Raw genomic sequence first — 17,003 nt, forward strand, 5'->3', positions numbered from 1 at the left:
TCTTTCCAGTTCCTGCCATTTTAACTCTGTGAAATAACATGCCTGCTTGAATGGAGAGTTTCACTGAAGTTATTCCAAAATTAGAGATATACACTAGCTACTGCATAGAAAGGGTATCAGAATTCATTTGCAAGGATTTAAACCTCCCATCTGTAAATTGACAGTTAAAGCCAGCTCAAGCTGAAAGCAGCCAACAGACATCTGATGACTGTTCAATGCACTGTGTAAAATTACTTTAATTCAGCATTGGACAATACCCAAATAAAAATATTAATCTTTCCCATCTCAGTGAGTGACACGTTTACTGATGGTATCACCATTAAATCTTGTGTCCCCTTAGACATCTCCTCCAGCAGTTGGCCTTTTGCCCAGTTAAAATGATAGGCATCAGAGTTGGAACAATTCAACTATGTCCCCATTTCTCTCTGTGGCTGTAGCCATACTGAGCCTCACTGCCTTTACTGAAGCTTTATGCAATTTAAAGGCTTGCCTACATGAAGCATGTTAAGTGGACAAGCATCGTTTTGTATTTTAGATCCGCTGTAGCACACCCAGTTCCCGGCCATATTCCAAGGGAAACAGCTATTCAAATGGGGATGATGCATTTAAAAAATAAATTGTAGAGAAGCATGTTTAATTACTGGGCAGTCTGCCATACACTGAACAAATTTCCACCCCTGTGCTTGTTCCCCCGGCTGTACTCAGAAACTTGTAGTTATAATATCCACTCTAACCCACAAAAAAATAAACAAATCCTGCATTTCTACAAGCTTAGAAAAATCCCTGAGACTTCTTTACTTTTACCAATGTTCAGTGCTTAGAATAAATCACATCCAACATTTCCAAGTTTCCATGTAAGTGTCAAAACCATGGCCTAAATAACATCGCGGAGTAAACTTGAACATATACCTACCTATGCATTTAGTATCCTAATCTTTAATAATGGTGCCTTGCTCCTTTCTAAGACCTAATAATACTGGAAGAATAGTTAAAAAATAAATTAAAATAAAAATACTAAAATAAAATAAAATAAATAAAATAAATAAAATAAATAAAATAAAATAATTTTTCACTACTTCAGATCTACTAGCAGGACCAGAACCATTTTAACTAGAACAAATTTCAGAAGTACAATTATCAATGCAGCATAGAAGTAGAAATAATGCTGCCAACTTTGTAGCGAGTACCGTGTATATTCTCAAAAATAGAAAGAGAATAGGAATAGGACCATCCCATGGGGAATAGGACCATTCCCCATGGCGGGGGGGGGGGGGAGGGGAAGATAAATTATAATTTAAAAGTCTCTAAAAAAGAAATGGTCCCCAATCCCTATCCCTCCAAAATGAAAAGGCTTAATCTTATATTAGCACTTTAACCCTACTACATCATAAATTGTAAACTTCTAACATAGTTTAAAAAACATCTTATTCCTTCAGGATTTAACCTACTTGCAAGGAAGAGGTATTTACTATCATCAACATTTATTTATTTAATGTTTTACTAGAATTTAAAAGGTATACAGTACCTGAAAAACAATACTGCTGCTTTTGTTCTCTAGCAAAGAGTAATTTACAGACTTTAGATTTTTGAATTCTGGAGCCATAGTGGCCTCTATTGTTGTCATATTAGAATAGCATGTACCTCCAGTATAGTAAATAAACTACCTTTAGATATTTTTTATTTTTTAAACATATATGACAATCGTTCTTGTAAATTAAATCATTAGCATGGCTACAACTTATGGACAACTTTTAAAGACATTCCATGATAATTACATCCTCATGCATCCTTCTAATATCAGATAGTCATAGACACGTTAAACTTTGTTGTCAAGTAAAACCAGACTGTGCTTTGAAAATTATGGAGATATGCAAGGCCCATAAAATTTTCCCAGTGTGCTAAGAATATCAGGAAAGTCAAAGAAACTAAAAGCTTTTTTTTTTTTTTTTCTTCTTGCTAATTAAATGCTCACTTGTGTGAAGATGAAAGATGGAATTGCATGCAACTTTAGCTATCAACAAATGTAGATTAGATCTTAGCTTTTACTCTGTGCTTTTCTAATGCTATAAAGGCCTCCATTAAAGAAAAAAAAAAAAAAACAAAAAAAAAAAAAAAAAACATTTTTACTTTTCCATATGTAGCTTAACCCAATTTAAAATAAACAGTATAAATCTGCTTTTGGGACTACCTCTCTTTTTGTCCATTTGACTATTCATGTCTCCATGACAGTTCATTTAGACAATATAGCTAACTTTTAGATGAGTAAAGTTAGTTAAGATGAATAGATGTCAGAATTCATTTGCAAGGATTTAAATATCATAACAGATTAAATCTGAGGTGAGTTTACAGAAAAACATCATAGTAATTGATCCATAATAACTGTGGATGCAATTAATATCAGCACTTTATGTATCAGAATGACTTTTTAATTGTGCAAAACTTGAATATTAATATTATCTAATTTATATAATTCTTTCCCAACACTGCCTGGAAATAATTCAAATAATGCACTTCATTTCAATTCTATGAAGTTCTGAAGCCTACTATTAAATATTCTATTGAGAATAGACTAAAACTCAATTCCCTTGTTCCCTTTCCACTCAGGAAACATGACTGATCTTCCTAATTGTCACTACTACAAAGTGATTTATGTTCCTTGTGATTAACAACATATGACAAAAATTGTTTCCTTTCCCATTTTTTGAGCCAAAAATAATCTCCATTATTATAATGCCAAATATATAAAAAGGAAAGCAGTATTCAGCACAAAAGAATGGGACTTGTCCAGATATCTCTTAAAGATTTCATACTTTGAAGTGACAAATGTCATTAATCTGGGGAAAAAATAATATGAAATCATAAAATAAAGAAGATCATAGTAATCATATGTCTACAGCAAACAATGCATATATTTGTTTATTGAAACATGGAAAACATTTAAGTTAAATATTTGTTGACTGTGTAAGCTTTAAAGATGAGTAGAGTAGGCTTTTTCATCAATAGCCAAAGACCTGATGAATGAACCTCGGGTAAAATGAACATACAACTTATAAAGGAGGCAGGCCTAGCACAAAGTAATCGAAGATGTTGAGAGACCACTGTTCTCATATTTCAGTGCCTTTGCAGCAAACAGATATGGCACAGGCACTGTAAATGGGTAACTTGATTCGTGATCTGAGTAGATCATTCTGCCAATCTCATAATTTATGTGGCTGCAAAGTTGCCAATTTTATGTTAAATTCAGACTGTGAACTTTTCAAGTTGCTGCTTCGTTAACATCTTTTCATCAGCAAAAAAAAATGGTAACAATCATCCAGGAAGCAGAAAGTGAACAAAACAGACATACATATATGAGGTACTTCAGTTTGACAGATGCTTGTTCCCTTTCAAGTAACAGTGAAGAAAGAAATTAAAGTAGCTTCTAATAGTAAGATTAAGTGGGAGTGCAAGTCAGTAGAAATAGTGCTTTGTATGCATCAAGGTATATGTTTGCCTCCTGTCAGTACCTTGTTACTTACCCTGAAGAAGAATGACATTATGTAGTTGGATAATTCAGTAGAAATTAAGTTATTAAACAATTGGCATTACTGAAATAAGCACAAAGATTGTCTCCTAAAAGGTTACTTTTTCCTTGCCCTTACAATAACAGCTTTAGTAGACATGACAGAAATATTACTTCATAACAAATTGAAAATAGATAATAAGTGATGGGGAAAATATGAATCTGCAGGTTGGATAGCACATTACAAGAAAGGTTAATTTACAGGACCCTTCATCTTTAAAATGTCTGTAGGGCATGCTGAGCAAATAACGGTTTATTCTGAAGATATAGCACTTTTTTTCCTCTGAGTGCTACAGTAGAGATAGGGTTGTGACCTGATTTTAGACATTTTTGTTATTATTATTTGATTGAAATAGAACTTTTGAATTCAGGGTTTAGCAAGGTGACTTTTTTTTTTTTTTTTTTTTTCCTGAAACTGGTCAGATTCAGAAAATTGGTGATGTAATTTACATTTAGAAGAAATAAATAAACCTTATTTTACTTTTGAATCCATCTTCAGATCTCTGATATGTCTGTGGTAGTCCACACACAGTATCTGGATAGCTCTTGTTTCCACCAGGTCTTCATTTGGGGCAGAAAGGTGAAATGCAACTTTGTGCTATTGATGTTCAGAGGTTGCCCATCTTTCCCAGAAACTCAGAACATCATTGGGGTTCCATTTACCATTCTAATGGCAGAATTAAGATAAGACAGATGGTAAGAGAAAGAATTATAGCTGGCAGCAGATGTTATGAAATCTGCTTCTAGAATACAATTGCTTATATAGACTTTTTCAGGCAAAGCCCCAAAAAAGGAAAACATATTTTTCACCCTGACACAACAGCTGGTGTCACTGCTATAGTTAATGTAACTGTACTGCTTAGAAAAACATATTAGAAATTGCATCATCATTGACAACATGAAAAAGGACATAAAAGTCTCACTCATTCTATGATCACTGTTGAAGCAACTGGATTTATGTAATTGAAACACAATGTAGCTATAGAAATAAGGTTTTGCTTTTAATATGTTTAATCCTTGTGTGTTCTCATAGCTATTCTATCCTACAATGTTGGTAGGGGTAGGTGATAAAGTCACTGATTTAATCAATTTGAGGTTGGTGACTGAGAAAATCCAAAAGTGGTACTGTCTATATCAGAGAAAGCTACATTTCCAAGCCACTGTCCTACAGTGATCCAACTTCTTTTCTCTTTTACACCACAAGTCTCAAGAGCCATGGAGCTGTCCTAACATGCAGTAATGGTATTAGTGGCATCTCATGCAAATGAGTACTTCAGTATGCACAGATGCAACAGGAATTATATATGCAACCAGGAAACTCTGCCCATACATGGTCATCATTTGTGATCCATTGTCTGGACAACTCTGACTTACCTGGTCACTACCAAAATGCCTATTCCCTGGCATAATCACTAACCTAATCAGTAATATAAAACCTTACAGAGTGAATTACATCACAGGCACAATGGGGAAGAGAGATGATACAGGTGAAATTCAGTGGTCTGAACAGAACGGTGTCATTTGTAACATCCCACCCAGCACATTCTGCTGCTGATCCAGAAAAGTGCAGGCATTCCATCAGTTCTGCATTATATCCACCAACACCATGCACTTGTCTGAGATATCCAGGAGCAAATAAAATGACAACAGATTATTGTTTTCAAGGAACTGAGTTCCTTTTCCTGTGCTAATCTTGAGTCTCAGGTGCTGCTAAAACTTCTCTAAGGCTAGTAAATTAAAGGTGGCTAGAAAGATTCCTGGAAATTAATGTGAAAAGGCTTGGAATGACCTGCAGCCGTACCAGTGTCTAACTCTCCTGGCACCCAAAACCAGAATCATCATAATCAAACCATTTGTTTACAAGCACTATCAGCAACTGAAGCAGGACCATGGGTCACAGCTTGTGTGCCTGGTGCCAGGTGCTGGGGCTGGGGGTGTACCTTCCCAAAACTGGATGTGCATGGGGTGCAGAAGTGTATTTGCTGACAAGCTCTGACCTGGACCAGATGGTGAGCAGAAGGCCCCAGGTCCAGATAGATATAACAGGTGAGCAGGGGGCCCATACTGGTAACTGGGGGAATTTGCAAATATGGGGTACCTGTGGGATGAGTGCAGATGTTTGCTAGTGAGCACCAAGCCAGACCATCTGGAGAATAGGGGTCCCACGGGTGAACAAGAGGACTGGGATCTGTGCAGAGGTATCAGATGGAGAGAGGAGTCATGCTGGTACTCATGAATAAGCATGTGCTTGTGAATCTGGCGTGTCATGTGCATGCCCACATCTGTGAGATACAGGACTAGTGAGGCCTACATGTGGGTGCTGTTCAAGGCAGCACCTTGACTGCAGCAGTCAGTGCAGCTGGCCTTGTCCATGTCCTCTGTGCCCACTACCTCTGGGATATGTGCTGATCTCCCTCATTGTTTAAACCTGCAAACAGTAGAACGGCAGCCATGTCCATCACCCATTTGTCTTGGGGATAGAGATCTCGGATCTCTGAGCTCCAGGAGAAAACCCCTGGCCTGGAGCTGCTGGATGTAGTGGTCACTTGTAACATCCCCTAGCACTCACAGACCCAAAAGCCTCTTTTGTGATTTGAAAGAGCTTGAAACATCTACCTTGACAATGTTGGTTCTCATACCATAAGATGAACAATAGCAAGCTGCACATATTGGGCATGTACTGAGCTGCAAAACCTTCTGGAAACAAACAGTAGTGGGTAAATTCAGTAGATCTCTTTCTCAATAAGACTCATTAGAAAATGAGAGTTCTTGGCAATTTAAAAGTTTCAGATATTTGTTCCCTTGGACAATGTTAATAAAACAGCGGGTTGAAGCCAGAGCTTGACAATTCACTCAAAATACTACCTTCTCCATTCCCTGAGCTAGCTGCAAATTTCCTGCTCTCAAGGAATCACAGATTCAAGTCTAATTCATTTAAATTTTGCGTGCTTGCTTTCATGCAAACATTGCTCTACACAAATTCTCCTCTGAACTTTTGTCATACCATTCCAAGGTACTTATAGACAACAAATATATCCTATCTCAGTCTGCATTGTGCTGATCTAAGCAAATCAATTTCTTCTACTCCCCTCTTGTATGGTTGCCTAATCCAGTGGGAGATTTGGCAGACCTGTCTTGAACTTAGAGATTATATTTGTCTTGAACATAACTGACTAGACAAAATCACAGCAGTATGGTGTGAATTTTCCCATCCTTGCTGTAAATATCTCCCTTGACACAATTTAGATTTTAATTGGCCCTCTTCACGGTTGAAACACAGCATAGACTCTCAGTTACTAATCTCTGAATTTGGTCCAGTCTTTATACTCCTCTTTTATTTTCCCTTGAGGGGTTTACTGCACAAATGTTGCTATTAATGCTGAAGTGCATTACAACACACTCTGTAGTATGACATTTCATCTCAAATCCCTCAAACAAGCTTTAAAGTTTAAATTTAAAATGGTGTGCAGCACAGGGTCTGAGTCCTTTGTGGGTGAGAAGGACATCAGACAGGATTTTCCACTCCCTGAGAAAGCCCTCTAATTATCTTCTAAGCATAGTTGAGGGAAATACTCCACAACATCCCACTGTTTCTGAGGCCTCAGTCTGGGGGCTCCGGCCCTGGATAGGTGAAGGTACATGCCTGCAGACTTGTGTCATGTAGGTAAGTTCCAGCAAGAGGAAAGGTATCAGAAATACCAAGCCATTGGCATTGCCCTTCTTTGCAGCCATACTTCACTGCTAGGAACTAGGATGAAAGTTCTCTCTGAAGGCCAGATAACATAAAGTAAACCTTGCAGAGGTTTATCTACATCATAATCTACAGGTAACCTTTATTGAATCTAAAGTCCCTGAGAATTATTAAAACAAGGACTACTGTGTCTTGATACACATAAAGTAGACATCAAGCCTCAGAGGAGGGGGGAGATGATGGGTGAAGCAACGTAGCAGTAAAAAAGCACTGCATAATCATGACAACTAGAAGCTTATAAAATGGGAAAACAACTTGTACTTCAGCTAGTTTAATGAATTAAAACTTTTGAAGACACTATTGACGTAGTCAGCCTTAGTCTGAGTTTAGAAGTATGTCAGAACTGGAACTACCAAGTGTCATGTTATAGCTGCAAGTGAAGGGAAAAAAAATCCTTCAGAACTAAATACACTGTGGACAAAAATAAATAAATAAATAAATTTAGAATGACTGAAATCAGTACCATGATGCAAGAGTGTCTCTAGGGCATCCTATTTTTCTTAAGACCACTACAGAAAAAAAAAAAAAAAAGTCAGCATAGCAAACTGGAAAAATATCCCTAAACAGGAATGAATTGTTGTTTTCAGACTGTTTATCAGAAACTGTTTATACCGTATGTAGATATTCATACAAGAGTATAAAAGTTTGAAATAGAATTTTAGTCTTTATTAACTTATAGTAAATGTTTTCTAAGAGATATTTTAATGTTCTAGCATAATTTATTAAAGAAGAGCAAACTAAAATAAAATCAAGTTTAATCGGTTCTTCTATTTACTACACTTGTTTTGGTTGGGATAATTTAATTATTTTTAATTGCAGTTTAAATGACCATAATGACATGATTTTCAATATTTGATACATGATTTAGATTAACTATATTGTAATGGAATGTTGAACATTAACACCAGATGATTAATCAATTTGACAATCACCAACTAACGAGTATATTACAGCATATGACAACAATTATAAGAGTTATTGCCATAACTCTTATGCTATTGTTATTGTCATTTGACTAGATGATATTAGAAGTCTTTTCCAACTTAAATGATGATATGATTCTAAGATTTATGGTGCTCCTCTGGAAAAACAAAACAGACATATAATTTTCATTTTTTGATTTAATCCTTAGTTTTCTACTGAATATAAAGAAAAAAAAAAAAGAAATAGACAACATTTTCTGCTGTTAAAATATGCACAAAGAAAACAACCAACTATATTGTTAAGAACCACAAGTAGGAACTAGAAAGAAAGTAACTAATTTAGTGGGAAAAATAAAATAATAACAAATATTCTCACCACACTTCACCTCACATAAAGTTTAGAAAGTTTACTTTTCTTCAGATAAGAATGGTGGCATTTTCCAGCTGTAAGCTACCTCATCCAAAACAAACTTATTTGTACCTTTGACTTCAACACAGCATTCACAGGGACATTGCAGATCTTACAATCACTGCAGTTTCTCCAGGTATGACTTTGGAGGCTTGGACTCTGGACTCCAAGGAGACCAAGCAGTGGTACTGAACTGATAAAAGTCCCTTGTTGGGGACATTGGGACTCCTAGAGAGCACTTCCAAAGCTGTGTAAGTACTAAGCATCTCACAGACACCACAATTTAACAGCCTCTCATATTAACACATTTTAAGTGATAGTTGCTAAAAAGGAATACATAAGATGGTGACCTGAGGTACTGGGGTACAGAACTGACTCTTTCATTCCTGGTACAGGGTCAGAATACTTAGTTTGGAAGACAGAACTGGCAGTTCTGGGCAACAGCAGCTATGTCAGAGAGGCCAAGTCTGCTTGCAGCTCTAGACAGAGCCCATGGCACACAATGATTTAGAACAGCAGCGTCCACTTGACTACCAGAAACATTTGTTATAGATCTTCTGCAGCATCATGAGCAATGGTAGTTAAGATTTTAAGATGCCTGAACACAGAAGTGGCCATGAATTCATATTTTTATATGAATTACTAAATTCATATGAACTCCACTACTTCCCCAACCCCCATGCCCCCCCCCCCAAAAAAAAAAAAAAAAAAAAAAAAAAAAAGCAAAGTGGAAATTAGAGAACCAAATGCAGACAGAGAAGAAAATTGATAAGTACTTGAGAGAGTAATACATTATTTCTTCCTTAATCTTGTCATACACCCTTTATATCCATATTCTTGTACTATTCCTTATTTTACAATTTATGATAATTTTTGAAACATTTGGTACTAAGAATATTTCCTTGTTAAAATAATCTACAGAGAGAGCTTTCTTCTGTGTTTAACACATTTCTACCATCTTTCTTAGAAGTTTCTCCTCCAACAGTAGACACTCTTCACTCAACTTTCTCCCAAGCCACAGCTGTTTATGCTACCTTAGCAGATCCACAGCCCTTATTGTGCAGGGCCACAGAATCTAAAAGCCTCAGGAAAAAAATTCTTTACTTGATGTCTGTCCCATCATATCTCTGTAGATGAGTGCTTACAAATGCACGATTTATGGTAGGGCCTCTCTAAGAATGTTTTGTTACTCTCATGTAATTGGAATTTCCAAAGGAAAATCCTAATATTCCATAAAGTACAAGTGTCTTGGGTGATACAATTTTTCACATTTTGGAGTGGAGGAAGAGGGCACAAAAATACAGGTTTATCAACACAAACATTGTGCAAGAAAAACAGAGCACTGGAAAGAGCATAAAGAGACATTTTATTTATTCATTTATTGTCTTTCATAATATTTTCATCAATGGAAATTTGCTTAGTTCTTGCTACAGAAGAGTGTGGTTGTATTTAATTACAATTGTTAGTGTCAAGCATTGCCTAACCCATGTTTATTCTAATCCAGCAATTAAAAAAACATTGGATATCATCAATACATCTGCCTAGTCTGTGATTCTTTCCAAGGATTAGTTAAACTAAATGTTTTGGGGACTGTGTAACAGAGAACTGGAAGAGCATTAATCTATTAACCTCTGTTATTCGAATCAGGCATTATTTTAATTCATAAATGTAGAGAAACTTTGTGTTGAAGTTGATTTTTTCTAATACCTCCTATACATTTTTAGCTTGAACAGAATAATCCTGGGTAACATACATATTTAATTTCATTTGGTGCTGTACCAAGCATCCTAATTATGCCTCTTCTGTATCTTTCAGAAGAATATTACATATTTTATGCCTCCTCTGCACAGGTCCACATAAACTGAGGGTGCCAACATGCTATTCACTTCAGAAAAACTTCACATAATAAAAAATGCATACAAATATTGCAACAAAAAGACAGTATGCTGGAGTCCCAAGAATTAGAATATAAATGGTACCACTTAATTTGCATACTCCCCAAACATCAAAACAGTGACTGTGGCTTTTGGAGTAAATGTATTCTATCACAATTCATACCACAAATTCAAAATTCAATATCTCAAATAAATGGATCATAACTATCAAGTCAAAGAAACATTTTGCAGCAGACATAAGTTATCAATAGTCTTATCAACAAAAACTATTAAAGCTTCATTTCTAACATTCTTCATTAATTTCTTTTGATAAATAAAACAATAACACTATACATAATATCCATAGTGTCACTGTTTTGAAGTAAAGATGCATTTAAAAGCAAAACTTTTGCAATCTGATTTCCTTGCTAATGCTTTGAAAGTAAAACGCAGTGACTTTTAACTTCTTATAAACAATTTACATGAGTAAAATATATTCCAGATTTGAGGAAAGTACTTGAGTGTTTGGGTATTAAAAATGCCTCGGTGGAAGAAGAAACAGAAGAAAATAACCCCTTCATTTTAAAAATAATCTAAAAATTAATTTATTCTCAGATACACACCACGATCTAAGTAGAATGTAATGAATTTGGGTGCACAATTTAAAAAGTATATTCAGAACCCCCAGGTATCGTTAGGTAAATAAATAGGTTCTCAGAAAGTGTTGTAACCGCGAGAAACCACTAGAGGGCAAAATTTCCATTGCAAAAAGAGTGCATGAGCCGGCACCTTTCTGTCAAGAAATACAGGGGAAAAATGCCCCAAAGTAGCGTTTGCCCTTTATAAAAAATAATTAACAAGAGTTTATAATCACGATACAAATAATTAATGCAAACATTGTCAATTAACCTGCATTGCTTGTTACTTCCTGTTCTACAAATAACATTTTTCTGCATCTGTTTTTGTGTTCTCAGCACTAAAAAAATGTTTTAGAATATCTGGAAATAGGTAGTTTCTATTTGCCAGATTGGGCTGGAAAGTGAAGTACTAGTCCATTGGTAATTGTTACTGGAAAAGAATGGTGGTTCTTAAAAAGAGCAGTTAACAAAATAAAATATGGCAAATCTCTCTTGAATATTTAATAATGATAATAATAATAGAACTTTCTTACTCTTGAAAATTTGTCATAGTGGAATAAAAGATAACTAGGAAGACACAGGAGTGACAGCTTTTACTTAGTACTGACTTTCATTTTGCCAGTTGTAAGAGTAAATATACATTGCACTTTCTAAAGGTACAGCTATATAGCTAAGTTCCATTTATGACTTTCATTGCTTTAGGAAAAGAACTCTTCACAGTCATCAGTGTGTTTATGCACAAAATCATTTACAGAGCTAGTGTTCTCAATAACTTCCATGTGACACATTAAAATCTAGGACTAAAATTATACAGGGACTCAGTTATTGCTATATTCAACCATTAGGCATCTTCTACTCCAGCTAAATCACTGTTAAAAGCTGGGAGCCCCAGCATCACACAGAATACACAGATAAAGTCTGATGTTGAAAGGTAGAACTATGCCCCAGTACATGCTGGAGGCTGAAAAGATGGAAAGCTGATTCGTAAAAAAAGACATGTGCATGCTCTTGAATGTCTTGAGCATGCAAGTTGAATGTTAGCTAGAAATGTGCTATAGACACAAACAGGCTAATGGCATCCTGTACTGCATGTGTAAACCAAATAGAAGAAGTGTATATGAAATGCAGAAAAAATACAGTATTAGAAGCAGATCTCAGGGAGTTAAACCTTATAAGCACCAAGTGAACGCCACTCCAGATTTCTAGAAGAACTGACAAATTAAGTTGCAGGCCAGATAGCATGTAATTTCAGATTACTGCCACAAGGCAGCAATCAAACAAATGTGAAGAACAGTAACTCATATTACCTCTGCTAAAGAGAACAAGAATAGACCAATAAATATAGACTTTTTCACTGAAAAAAATATAATTGAAATAACACATAAGGTTTCGTATACATTTTTCCTTCATCTATAAGACTTTTTTTTTTCCATTGAAAAAAAGTAGAGATGTAACCCATCCTTTTTAAAAATGAAATAATTTCCTACAGTAGGGTAATGAAGTAAGAGCTCATCCAGCTAGGCTCTAAGACACTGACGCACTGAAATCTGGTAGTTTAGCTATAGAAGATAAATAGAAATCTAACCTTAGCAATAATTGGTCTAACAGGAGAACAACACTAGACAACGAAATAGAAAATTCCTGGGTCTGGAGTGATTACGTGGGGAAGCAAAGGATGTCTCCATTGCCAGAAAAGGGGTTGTCATCACAAAAACAGAAGAAAAAAGAAAAAGGGTTGTATGATCTGAAGGGCTGTGGTAGTAGATATTCACCAATACTAAATTGCACTAATATCTAAAAATATATAAATGAAAAATATTTTTTTTATTTGTTCCTATAACATGAAAACAGAAGGATCTGATCATATCCGTTGGTCTAATGTGACACAACTACCTAAAAGACAAATACAATACTGGAACATCATCATTAAGAATATAGTGATTGTCAAGCTTTAGACAGATTAATTAAAATGGAAGAGAATTAGGAAAGGGCTGTTAAGATGATAAGGACAATTAAAAGCCTGTCACGGGAGAGAGGACTAGAAGAGCACTACAAGAACACTAGGACTTTTTTAATCTACCAAAAAGTAGCCTCAGGCAAAACTTAACTCTTCTTTCTAAGGTACTTCAGAAAGATAAACACTCAGGAGGAAGAAGAGTGACTTAAGCTAAGAAACATTATTTGTACAAATACAGATATGAATAAACTGTCAAAAGAAATTTAGTAGAAACCCTCAAGTAGCCTTCCAATGAGAACTGGCCAGAAAAGGAGGACAACAGAAGGGAGGGGAGGGAGAGTGAACAGATTACTTTTGAGATGAGTTCTCCCAAAATTAAGTATGGCTCTTGACTCTTGCAGTCATCATGGAAGGTTGCAAAAGTCCCTTTTAGTACTGTTCTTGTTTTGTGGGCATGGTTTGAGAACACGTTTGTATCTCATAAGTATAAAGAAATTCTACTCAAATAAGCCACCTACCACCTAGGCATCTGTCATGGAACCATAGAATGGTTTTGGTTGGAAGGGACTTTAAAGACCATCTAGTTCCAATGCCCCTGCAATGGGTAGGGACACCTTCCACTATGCCAGGCTGCTTGGTTCATGAGGATTTGAACAGTTAGGCAACACATGTAGCAGTACACTGAGGAAATTTAGACATTTTAATATATCAGGCAGCAACTGAGTGGTCTGAAGATCTCAAGTGATGCATAAATTTCACTCATTGGCCCATCAGGGGCTCTAGCTCACAGTGAACTATGCATATGTACAATAAACTATGTGGCACTGCACAGCTCCATCATGATAAATCATTTAAATTGCTTTTCTGTTCCACTAGCCAAGCTAGCTAGTGCTCCCTATACTGAAGTCTGTTCTGTGTACATACCAAAAATGTCTTACCTATAATCAAAAAGAAATCTGTAGCAGTAGACAGATAGTGTACGTTCTGAATATTATTATAAAGAAGTAGACATAGAAAGTCATATCTTTCCTTTTCAGGATGAGCTTTCTAGAACACTAGCTCCTTAATAAGGGATAAGTAAATAAATAAATAAATAAATAAAAAAGAAATCAACAGGTCGAGGTGGTTATAGATTTAAAAACCTTGAAGTATTAGTAGGTTATTTTGGGTAGAGCTGTGTGGTGCCAGGAGTTGGACTCGATGATCCTTATGAGTTCCTTCCAATTTGGGATATTCAATTGGGAAAAAAAAGAAAAAAGGAAAAAAAAAAAAGTCAACCAGGCACATCTGGACCAAGCAAATGGTTATCCCTATCTCATTCTTATACTCATCATTTCAGTACTTAGGCTGAGGACACAGAAGAACTTTACCTTGAAGAACAGGTAGAAGAGAAGTGACTACAGATTAAAACAACTCTATGAACACAATCAAAATATTCTACATGAACAAAGAAAAATAATAACTTCTACATTGGAATTTTGAATAGGAATTTAATGAAAATCAGGAAGAATGAGAAAGAAGCATTAAGTAACAAATGCAGACTACCCTTAGAAAGTGGAACAAAGAAGTAAAAGAGTTAAGAAATTATTTTAAAGAAAGTTTCTTCTATTTTTTGTATTTTTTATGAAAGCTGAAACCTGTGAAATTTCATGTACCAGCCTAATGATAAAATTTTTAATTTTATTTAAACTCACTCATCAATATATGATATATGTTACAAATAAGGTCTCTTCCAATTTACCTACAGTTTGAATTTGTGCTCATTTTACTTTGTTGGTTGTGTGAAGAAAGATATTTTTGATGAATACTTTAAAAAAAAAAAAAAGTGTTCAATAAGTTGTCATTTTATATTAGATATGAAATTGAATACTGCCACACTGAAAAGGGAGAAATGGAAAGTGCTTTACAAGATGTGCTTGGTAAGAGAGGGAGAAGAAGAAGGAAATGTTTTCCTGTACAAAAGCTAGCAATAGATTTAATCTGAAATACTAGAATTTTGGTTCGGAGGATAGCAGGGTCCACAAGCCTCTCTTCTGTGCTGGAAAAAAAAAAAAAAAAAAAAAAAAAAAAAAAAAAAAAGATGGGTTTCACTTTTAGACATTAGAAACAAATTAGGTTTGACAACTGTTTCCCACTGCTTTCATCTCCTCAGCCTAACCACGGTTTCCAAATGAAGGTTTTACCTTCTGGCAGGAAATGGGTGAACACGTCTGCATTCCCACATAAGTTCTTCCTTTGAGAAGGTGAGGAAGTTGTTTTATGTCAATCTGCCATATTCACAAAGCAGAACAAAATGATGATGTATAGTCATATGATTACAAACAGTTGTGTTACAGGTTTTAACAGATTGTGTCTCATTAGCAGAGCTATTATAACAAATCTCTTCTACTGCAGTGGAGAGTAAAATGTTTCAGCAACTTACCATGAAAGCACAATATGATAAAACTTCTAGGAAATATTTTTGAAATTGGTTATCCATTAACATATTATTTTATAAAAACAAGAATTTTCATTTACTCTATATAACTTGTATATATGTTTTATATATATATATATATATATATATATAAAACTTATATAACATTTACTCTATATAACTACTCATGCCAGAGATGTTAAGAAGACATTCTACTGAAAATTGTTCTGTATTCATTTTTCTAAGAGTACCCTCACTCAGTCAATGTTCCTTGTTTTAGGGAGCTGTTTCACAAAACAGAGCTGTCTCCAGACTCACTGAAAACAAGTTTCTAATTATCCTTGACATGGATCTTACTGTTTCCTAGACCCTTAATATAGAAAAGTCAAACAGTGAATAATCTTCACAAGATCTGGATGGCAGATTGGAAATTGTTCCTTTAAACCCTGTAAAGTCAAATAGTTTTGTAATGCTCTGGTAACAATATTGAATTTCATCATTGTCAAAGTCAGAACATAGTTCTGTGCCTCACTGAGAAAAATATATTGAGAAATCCTTTGATTCTCTGTCCCTCTCTGCTTCTTAATTTCTGCTATACTTTATTAGTTTCAACTGCTGCAGCTGCTTCCTTTTCCCCACACCTTGTCTGTTTTCCCCACTCTCCTACATCCATTCCTAAGAAACCATGCCTTTACAGAAATATTTTTCACCTCTCAGATTGATCCTGTTTGCTTTATCTCAAGTTTCCAGGGTTTCATTGTTTGCCTAGGTTCCATTAGCCACTGCAATCATCCACCTCAACATAATAAGCCAGCCCAGGCAGGTTGCCTTTGCATTATAGTATCATAAAGCCTTGAAAGAAGTGGAAAAGTGAATTCATATGTTGCGGTATTACATTTCAGAAGTTATAGCAAAAAAATTGCTTTTTTGTTTCTTTTTTTAGAAAAAGAAAATTAAGTGGCTGTTAAATTAGCTAGAATTATTTTTATTGCAATTGGACAACCATATAAGGTTAAAATACAATAAAATAAAATACACTTATTACTTTAAATCAGGGTATTTTTTGAAGAGGATACAATAACATTTAACAGTAAAGGTCATATGAATCTTTTTTAGAAAATAATTAGGCAGTTTATCCTTTCCTCTTTGTACAATATTTCTCCTTTCCAACCTCTTCCTATCACCCAGAAGCCCACCACCCAAAAGTAGAGATGAGTGGGTCCTGAAAATATGATTGTACCATGCTGCTGGCCACACAACATTGCTGCTTTCCTACAAGGAGAAGCAGAAGAGCCAAAGGCAGGTTTTATACCCTGAGCAGCTTTAAATTTTAATTTCATAGAGTTTTAGTTGAAATTTCTATAGCAGGCCTGGGAGTAACAGAGACTCCTTGCTCTCAAATCTCAATGTTAAAATGGTGTGGTGAAAGTACATATGAGCTAAGCAGCTGAAAGGGACTATGAGTCCATAAAG

The sequence above is a fragment of the Aythya marila genome (genome assembly GCF_965140915.1).
Source record: "Aythya marila genome assembly, chromosome: 3".
Taxonomy (NCBI): domain Eukaryota; kingdom Metazoa; phylum Chordata; class Aves; order Anseriformes; family Anatidae; genus Aythya; species Aythya marila.